Source organism: Montipora capricornis, chromosome 8 (assembly GCF_036669925.1).
Source record: "Montipora capricornis isolate CH-2021 chromosome 8, ASM3666992v2, whole genome shotgun sequence".
Lineage (NCBI taxonomy): Eukaryota > Metazoa > Cnidaria > Anthozoa > Scleractinia > Acroporidae > Montipora > Montipora capricornis.
Genome location: NC_090890.1, coordinates 19,845,668 through 19,855,159, shown reverse-complemented (window position 1 = coordinate 19,855,159; position 9,492 = coordinate 19,845,668). Strand labels below are relative to the sequence as shown.

General features: G+C 40.4%; 1 pseudogene; it reads right to left on the bottom strand.

Moving 5' to 3' along the window:
* Positions 1-3,224: 3,224 nt before the first annotated feature.
* Positions 3,225-9,492, bottom strand: part of LOC138060626 (ubiquitin-conjugating enzyme E2-17 kDa-like) — a 13,151-nt pseudogene continuing 6,883 nt past the window's right edge.

Here is a 9,492-nt window from a genome sequence, read left to right as displayed (position 1 = left end):
GCCGCATCGATGGGGATCAACCGCACTGGTTTTGTGACGATTCGCCTTCAGCGCTCAGCTTCAACTGGGAAAACCCGGACTACGTACAACAACAACGAATAAATATAGAAGAAGGGACGACTCCTACCTTCGCTGTTGCCCGCAAGAAGCCATGCAAATACGGAATTAATTTGTGTGCAATATTCTGCCATGCGAAAAAAGGGCAGGAAAAAACACTCGCGAGGTAAACACCTTACAGCAACTCTCCACTGAAACGCCTCAGCAACTACAACTGGCGAATGCGCATTTCGGCATCTCATGTGGAACTTCGTAGTGCCGTAGACTGATGGCAAGTTCGAATCGAGTTCTTGGTGGCACTTCCATAAAGCGGTCCTCAGGACCCTCATCACGGTTTTTGTCGAAATTAGTGTTGCTCCTTTCCGTTAAGGCTCGCACAGCAACAATTTTGATGAAGATGTTAAAGCACCTAGAAGTGACTTCAAAAAAACAATTCCACAATGGATTGATTGCCTTTTAGATACTTAGATATCCTGATAATATTACAGTTTTTTAAATATGTTACTATAGGTTTCTAAATTAATAAGTGATTTTCCATGTGTTCTTGTGCTCTCCAGAATTTTGAATTTATAAAGACAAACAAAATTAATCACAGATATGTGAAATTACCGCGTCGTTAGCCTCTGACCAATTTTCTAGTTCATGTTACTTGTCGAACTCCAAAAAGCAACATAAACATTAACCCTATACATTTCACTCTTATTGTTCACCACAATGACCAAAGTCCAGAGCAACAAAGAAATGAAAATACCAGTGAACATCGCAGAGGCTGTACAAATCGTTAGCAATGTAATTTTTAAAACCTCCCACGTAATTTTAGTTGAGTTTTGCAAGTACTTTTTGTAAATGTATGGTTGTGCAAAATAAAGCTTCTTGTCGTTGCTGTTGTATTTCGTTCGTCCCTCTCGCAGCACTAAACTTGCTATTAAGCAACCCCTAGTTTACTATAATAAGGATTACGTTTATTGCTTAACGTTGGCCGTCCGGTAGTACTTAGATTTCACCAGAATTAACTATGAGAGAGTAATTTGGAAGTGCTAGATTTCTCTAACCCATGTTAAACCATGTGAGCGTCAGCCCTACTAATGGGGAAAAATGGACCCACTCCAAGGACCAGAGAAAAACCTCTGACCAGGGTGGCGAATCGAACGCCACGACCTTCGGGTTACAGCAGGCGTGGGAATTGAGATTGTTCAAATTCACGGCACTGAAGATGTACAAGTACAAGGGGTTCGTTTATGTATTCTTGGGTTTCAATTCACGTGATCCAACAGCCAGGTTTTTCAACGAAAAGATGTTAGCATACTTGATAGATTTGTCAAATTACCCGGAGGATGGAATCGGGGACACCCAATATAGCCGCCATTTCATTGTTTGGGGACCCCAACATGGGCGGCCCCGTTGACGATTCATGTGAAATCCAAGAATAAAGCGCGCTGAAAAGTTTAATTATTAGCTTGGCATCGCTCCTGTCAAGTCATCTTGAAAATTCTTACGCGGGTCTAGTATGTGGGAGCCCTGGATTTGTACTCTGTGCTGCAAGATCACACTTGTTTTTACTTTTTTGAAGTTAATGTGTTTCGTGCCGCTGTATTGTAACGGGCCGTTAATTCTCCGTACGATAATCGTCATCGCTGGTCGTGTTCTGTCCTTGATCTGTGTTTAAAAAGTCTTCAACAGAAAGTTTTGGTTAGCTTTGTGTTCTCGAAGATTGGTTGTTTGTTCAACGTACGTTGTTGTTGATTTCGAAAGTTCTCTGTGAAAATTGGTTTAGACGTTTGTAGAACTGGTTTACTCTCCCATGCGTACCGATAGTGTATTTAAGAGCATTTACTTAGAGCTGAATTAGAAAAGCAGAGACAGAGACTGCAGCGAGTGAAATAATAAGAGTTGCTTATCAGACTCCTGGTGCCTTCCCGTTTGCGCTTGGTGTTCGAGCTAGTTTACCCCATAGCCCAACCACATTTAATACGTGAAGCATTTAGTGCAACGAAGATTTTTAGCGTCTAATGAACCAAAAGAGTGTTGGTGACAAGGTTGCGAAAGTTTTTGGCAAATCGTTTATCGCCCTTCCATTGTTCAGAATTAATCACGTGATTCTTTCGCTGTTCATTCGAATGCTTAGTGGCAAACGGTGAGACAAGGTTACGTTATGTTTAGCTAGACTCGGTGCTATCGACTGGTAAACAAAAGAAAGAAGCATTAGGAAAACATACTCAAGCCTATTTATCAAGATAGCGATTTATGCATTCGAATAATCAGGTTAGGATGGGTCCGCTAAATGATCGTTCTAGACAAATCTCACTTTGATTGATAATTAAGTTTTCAGCACAAGAACAGTGAAATGGCGTTGGGTTTGTAAAGTTGGTAGCTGGTGTTGGCCATTGTTTAAAGTCCGAGATTGCTCAGTCGGGTTCCACTGTGCCTATGGAATTTTGGCCAGACAGGATTGTAACCCGTCTGGTAGCCTGTGTGGCTGCAGCTGGGTGGTACGCGGCAGGTGGTACTCTACAGGAGGTGTTTGGGAGAGTTCTCAGCTGCTACTTCTGGCATGCAATGCTAGGCCCAGGGTGCCTGCATGGCTGCATGTATTGCTGCTGGTTTATCACCAACCGCGTTTAGGTTTACCGAGAGGAAGGATTGGCAATATTTTTTTCTTTTCCTTGAATTGAGAACAATGTCTACAGTAGCGTTTGATTTTAGCGAAGCTTGGAATGTCTGCTGGAGCATTGTTTTTTTGTCGGGGATTGTGTATTAAACAATAGAAGGATTGTTAAAAACGTTAAGTAGAATGTCCCTTAATCAGAGCGCTGATTTAAAAACTACACAAAATTAGTAAAGCCTTTTTCCATTACGATCCTCTGTTGAGTATTGTATTTGACATCAATGTTCTCTGTACAACTTGCTTATGAAACCAAATAGAACAGGCGTATCGAGATCATTTTATTTTACTGGACAAGCCTACGAATTGGAAATGGCGGACATTTTCTTCTAACATGATTCTATTTTCACTTTGAACCTTAAAATTCCTTTATCATTGAAAAAGAATAGTTTTAAAACAGCACAGACAACCTGGTAGTAGATATTATTTCAGAAAACAATATCAAATGCAGTGGACCGATACTCACATTTGATATTATAGTAAACCTACTATTCAAATTTTCCATTTATTTGGCGTTTAAAGCACTTTCCTTGGCCTTTTCTTCGGTATACCACTTTGTTGTTCTTGTAACACAAATCAAGCAGTGTGTGGTCAGCGGCGCTTGCCAACTCAAGGAGCGAATGAGTAGAAGCGAATACTCCACGTCAAAAACATCTTGAAACCAGCGGGTGGGTAACCAGCTTTCGTCGGTCAGAAATCCCAGGCACACGTGACCATTTGACGGGCTCCACATTCACGTGATATATTGGAGACCAGAAAAACGCCTTGCGGTGAAAAAAAACATTGGTAGGCACATGACATTACTCGCTTGTCTTTACCATGTAAAACATGATGGTTATGTTAATTTGATAACCTCGTTGTACTTGATGCTTCCCCACATAGAAAAACGTGGATTAATTCATGCAATTCATAGCGAATTTTGAAAGTATTAAGTTCGATAATGATTTGATTTTAGGTATCAACTTCACAATATTCACCTATTTTACACAATGTTTTTTTTCCGTTTAAAATCGGTCATGTAACCTTAGATAAAGTGCAATTGTTTATTAGGAATATTCAGAATTACTTACCGTCGGAGGCTCAAAGAGGATAATTTTCACTAGATAATGTCAAATTACGAGTTCACAGGATACAGAAGTTGGTTGTAAATTTTAAAATTCAGGACTCCTAGAGTTTAGCTTAATTGAAAGTGGACTTAGCCATATCCAGTTGCAAATTTGTTTAAAAAAACAAACGGCGAACCCCTTCTATGATGTGTGGTTTGATGAATTAAATATTGCCTTCGTCCCCTTTCGGCGTAACTTGTTAAGCTATAGGTTCTTGTGGTTTTCTGCCCCTCAACAACTTTGGCAACGGGGGTAGAGATAATTTGGACTTGTGATGTACTTAACTGCAGATCGCGCCGAAGAGAGATTGGATTGCAGGAATGCCGTTGAAGAAGTAGATGCGATTTGCGAATTGGTAGTTATTCTTGTAGTACAACGCCTCTATAAATTATAGACTAATCTGACTCTGTTACATATCTATAACCGTCAATACTGAGTGTGAATTGAACTTTTTCTTAAGAAAGGTTTTTTGTTTCCTACTGTGCAATCAAGGGAATATTAAACACCTTAATGACTGGTCCCGAGGGAAACAGCTTCATTGTTTCCCGAGGAATCTTCTCAATGTTTCCCCGAGGCGCAGCCGAGGAAAACATGAGATTTCGAGGGAAACAAAATGAACTGTTTCCCGGAGGGACCAGTCATTAAGTGATTTGTTATATTAGCTAAACAAATGGTCAAACATTTTGAAAGAAGCGCCCAGATTCCAGCGACAACATCAAGGCCACCTTCAACTGCACGCTCTGATTCACGTGCAACATAGCGGTCAAACATTTGGCGGTACACAGTGAACCTGTCCCCCGTTTTGACGTCATAGTTTTTCGCAATGTTGCCCGCTCATTGCATTTGGCGGTAAACAGTTTCATCATTGTTAAATTGCCATGTGGACCATGAACTACCAATGAATGGGCGCGCGTGGTAGCGCGGAAAAACTCCAGCTATATAACAATGTAGATATCTTAAAGTAGGGAGTGACGGACGAATGGCAGGACGAAGATCAGGCCGGAAGTAAATTCGGGATGCTTTGAATGCATTGCGTATGTCAGTCTCAGTCAAGCCGTCGTCGGGCATACGTCGACGACTGACTCTTGATGAGTGGTGGCGTTCTCCTGAAAACGTAAGTAATTTAACCCCTTTTAAAAACTCGCGAAAACTCTGTGTATACCCTGGATTTTATTTGGTAATGAATTAATTTGATTCCTTATTGGTAGATAAAGCCTGTGTTAGCGGATTTTGTTTATTTATACTTATTTCTGTGACATGCGCCACTGACGAGTGTATTTTTCCAGGAAGGAAATCCAACGTGGCTTCTTTGGTCAAAGGGACACTACGAAGAAAGGGCAAGTATCAGGGCTTTGTGTAGATGCCATTCCTCGGTACCTTTGGCCAATAAACTTACATCAGCTATTAGTGAAGTAAATTGTTGCTCAAGGTTGCTTTAAAAATTGGGCACCTAAAGTTCTATTTTTCTAACATCGTGAACAGGAACAAACATTTTCCAGTGGTCCAGGAGCACAAGATGTCATCATGTGGTCCGTGAAAGTTTACTCTTGTCTCGGAAAACCGTTTCATTTCATACCGAGGAGCCCAAGAAAGGGGGAAAAGGTTATGGGACGCTATTGCCCCAGCGGCTGAATTGCCATTGACCATGCCAACGTTCAGAGTCTCCGCCAGGAGCTGGTCCGTGTACAAAGTCTGATAGCCACGGGATACATTTTAAACCTACCAACCCAACTTCAGATATGTGTTTTGACTAGCAAAAAAAAATAAATAATAACAAACTGAAAAATGGATATACTTTGGCGCGTTTACTGAAAAAACTAAGTTAAATGAGTTCTTTTTTGTACAGGTCAGAACTTAATCAGTTTCATAACTTTTTTATTGATGTTGACTCATGTCAAAATGAACATCAACATTGCATTGTCTATCTTTTATAGTTGTAGCAACTGAAAAGAAGTCAAGAAAAACTCTTCTGCTTTGAGTGTTGTTCCTTACCCTTCAGCCTCTATTGTTGGGAAAGCAAGCCAAGACGCCCACATACTTTCTTGTCATTTTTATACCAAGCAGTGGGGCTTTACAGCTAGGTGAAAAATAATAAGGATCACTTAGCTGTAAAAAATCTGACAGCCCCACTGCTCCAACAAGAAAACAAAATGTTTGTTCTGAAGTATCATGTAAGACAAGTACATATCTTCATGTGTAGGTTTTAGACAAAGTGCAATTTCATACTACAGTATCACAACATTTAAGAAAAGTACTCTTCAAGGCGTGGTGGGCTGAGATAAAAAAACTTAGATGTCTGGTTTCCATACAGACAGGTGAGAGCATTCCTGAGAAGAAATGAAACAACATGCATTTTCCCCACACCACGTAGCATTAGCTTCAAATTCCATGAACTTAAAAGAGGTTACAACATCGCCAACAGCCAATCTACAAAACTTCTTACGGCGCTCATTGCAGCATTATATTGTTGCATCTGATGAGTGAGAGCACCAAACTTCAAGGGACCTTGCAGGTGGATTCTTAATGGATAGGGAGGATCTCCATAGAGACAGAAGGGTTGGCGTGCAGGATTAAACGCAAAGTGCTCAAGGCTGTCCAGCAACCTTGAATCAGTCAACATACCAGCGTCATGTCCCCCCTTTCTAATCATTTTTAATTACAAATTACAACTAAAACTGACTAATCTAATTACAGTATATAATTGATAGTACAAATGATATGACAGAATTAATAATGTGGATAAACAGTATTACAAATAGTAGTGCAAATAATAATGATGATAATAATAATAATAATAATAATAATAATAATAATAATAATATAATAATACGTTTTATAGAAATCAGTTTTTCCTAAACAGACTGAAACTGGATATAAATAGGTGATGTATAGAGAGACAACCTGTAAGTAAATACCTTTTTTCCCTCACCAACTGGGCCATAAAGGTTTCATATTAGACCATTAGGTATTGCAACGCTTTGAAACTTCAACGCATGCACTCTTTTGTGGCCATTGTAAACTGTGCGCTGGTTTGCTTCTGGACGTGTTATAGGGCGAATAGTTCCATCAATGGATCCAAAGCAATTCGCTAAAGGAGGACCCTTGGCTACAGTTGCATCGACGTACGTCTGAAGTTCAACTGGACCTAAAATGTTGTGGTTCCATTGTGTAACCTTGTGGGCATGGTGACTGTATACGTGGTCCAACAGCTGGTCTGCCACCATGCTGAGAATTGGTACTGGTTTGGCAAACCTTGGTATCATATCTCCAAATCTACATGGATAGGACAATCGCCTTAAAAGAATACAGAGACCCTCGACACCATCACTAATAGATCTAAACAAGAACAACAACAATTTCTTATTGTCGATATAGATAAGGTTATATTCTACACAAATACAAGTAAATAAGTTATCATTTTCATTGCTTCAGTTCTTGAAAAAAACACATTCAACTTTTGCTTGTTTAATAATTACCTTTGTTCGCATTCAATGATGGCAGGAATTTGAAGGACATCGGAAAGAGCCACGATATCTCTTTTTCTAAATCCGAATTCAGCAAAGCACTCAGATTCATCGACTTCTTCAAGGTCAAAATCAGGGTAACCGTCAACCGTGGTACAGAAAATCTGGGTTTCTCGAAAAATATTGCTCATACAGTAATATGAATTCTTCATCATCGATCACGCCATCATTTTGCATGAGGAAAAGAACAGTCCGCATAACTCTAAACGACGGCATACCGTAAAATTCCGGTTATAAGCCCTGGGCTCATACAACTTCATAAGGGGTTTTGGGTGGGCTTATAAACTGAGGGGCTTGTATCCGTTTCGAAATGTGCCACAGCAGTGTTGATGGAAATACGTTTTTAATTTACTAATTTTTAATTGAACTTTCAAGCCTCGTTATAAATCGAATAAATTTCAATTTCAGGAACGAAAGCAAAACTTAACAAAGTGAACGAACCGGAACGCGAAAACCGGAAGCGCTGTTCATCTTCGCTGTCATTGTTTAAAATTTTAATGTCCAGTTCACGCCGGTGAGGCTTCCTGCACTTTATTCTCTCTGTTACTATTGCTCCGCAATCTTTCCTAATTTTGTGTTTGAAATAGTACAGGGTTCTGCAAGAGTACTTAATATAAAGAAAACACAGGAAAATTAGAGGGGGCGGGGGGGGGCTTATAACCGTCGTCGTTTGGGGCTTTTGCTTAAGTTTTTATTTTTCCCGCCGAAAACGAAACCCGCTACCCAGTCTTTTACAGACATGACGTCATAATTCCTTCGTCGTCGTCTCATTCGTCGTCGATGCTTACGCTCCCAAGTGTCCGACATACATAGACTCCGGATTTTGGGGCGCTACTGGGGCTCAGTTTGTTGAATGCTTTCATCAAGAGAACATGTAGTCTCGCGTCCGTTCATCCACTTAGTACAGTTTGCGGTTAATGCGAAAAGAAAATCTCAAGACTTTCGCTGTTGTCTGCCAAATAGGAAATCCACTTAATACAGTTTTCTGATGCGGAAGGAACCTATTTTAAGACAGTACGTTGCGTTAAAGAAAGAAGCTAGTAAGGATACGGTAAATAAACTTGAACTTTGAACAATCCTCCTGAAAATTAAAAAAAAAGCATAACATTTTGTTGATGCTAATGGATTTAAAGAAAAGCATGAAATAACCTAAATACTCGTCAAATGAACCAGGGCATTACCTAAAATGTAATATGTAGAAAAATGATCGGGAAATGAGTTGGTTTGGCTTCTATTCGCTCTGTTATTGGTCTTGAAAACTCACGCCAGTCTCTCAACTGATCAGATGCAAAACTAAAGGAAATCTCGCGTTGCTCACTCACGTTACGAGCAATCACGGCCCTCACTTTACACGTCCAGAGTTCTTATTGGTTCTTTGTGATTGCTATTACTGGCCGTTTTGATCCCTAAGGTTTTGACCGGTTTGCGGACGCTCTATCGCGAAGTGCTCTATTCCAGGTCGTCAGATGCAGATGAGCTTAGTCTATCATAGGTAGCCGAAGCTCGCGTCACTACAGACAGCCGTTTGAATTTAAAACGCATTCAGTGTTTTCAATGTTCTAAGACGAAGTCAAGGCTGCACACTACGATTCCGACCGTTGTCAGCTCAGAGGCGGTTTGCGACTCGAAAATCCATCCCAGCCAAGATTTTTTTCACGCAAAGCTAAAGCCACATTATTTTGCGAACCTCCTTGAATGTTTCATCGTTAAAAAACCCCACGCACTTGGCTGGAAATGAGCATTTTCTGCTTCGATTTCCACGATAGCTGATGAATTTAACTGCAACTGATCACCGACGAGGACACGGAGCTTGGGTCCGAGGTCAAATTAACTCCACCCGATGAGGTACAGTCATTACAACACTTACCCCATCCCTACAGCGGCTTCTCGTAACCATGGAGCTGGAACACTGAAAACTCAGAATTCCCGAAACGGTGTAATAAGCTCCAAAAGGCACAAGAATACACCAGAGGTGAGTCATTTTTATTCCCTTTATTGAATGAAAGTTAAATTGAGCATTTTTTAGGCTTTATAATCGACTGTATTTGATTTCCCATACAAAGTCTTACTACGCGTTTAAATTCTCAACGGCTGTAGTGACTCGAGCTTGGGCTGCCTATGAGTCTATGAGTTTGTGGAGAAG